We start from the raw sequence: 227 nt of genomic DNA, 5'->3' as shown, positions 1-227 counted from the left end.
TTGCTCACAGAGACTTCTAAAAGTGCAAGCGCGAACGCGAGAGTTTTGCGAGCAGTTTCCGTCCTAGAAAACAAAAAAAAAACGTCCCACGCGTTAAACCTGAACGAAAATACTCTGCTTTCAGTCCTCCCATTTCCTCCCACCGCTGCCTCCCTTCATTTGTAGACATAACAGTCTCAGTTTGTTACCTCCGTGTCTGACGAGGTGCGAACCCCGAAGGAGCGTTC

Source organism: Poeciliopsis prolifica, unplaced genomic scaffold, assembly GCF_027474105.1.
Source record: "Poeciliopsis prolifica strain line A6 unplaced genomic scaffold, Auburn_PproV2 SCAFFOLD008, whole genome shotgun sequence".
Lineage (NCBI taxonomy): Eukaryota > Metazoa > Chordata > Actinopteri > Cyprinodontiformes > Poeciliidae > Poeciliopsis > Poeciliopsis prolifica.
Note: the sequence above shows the minus strand (reverse complement) of the source record.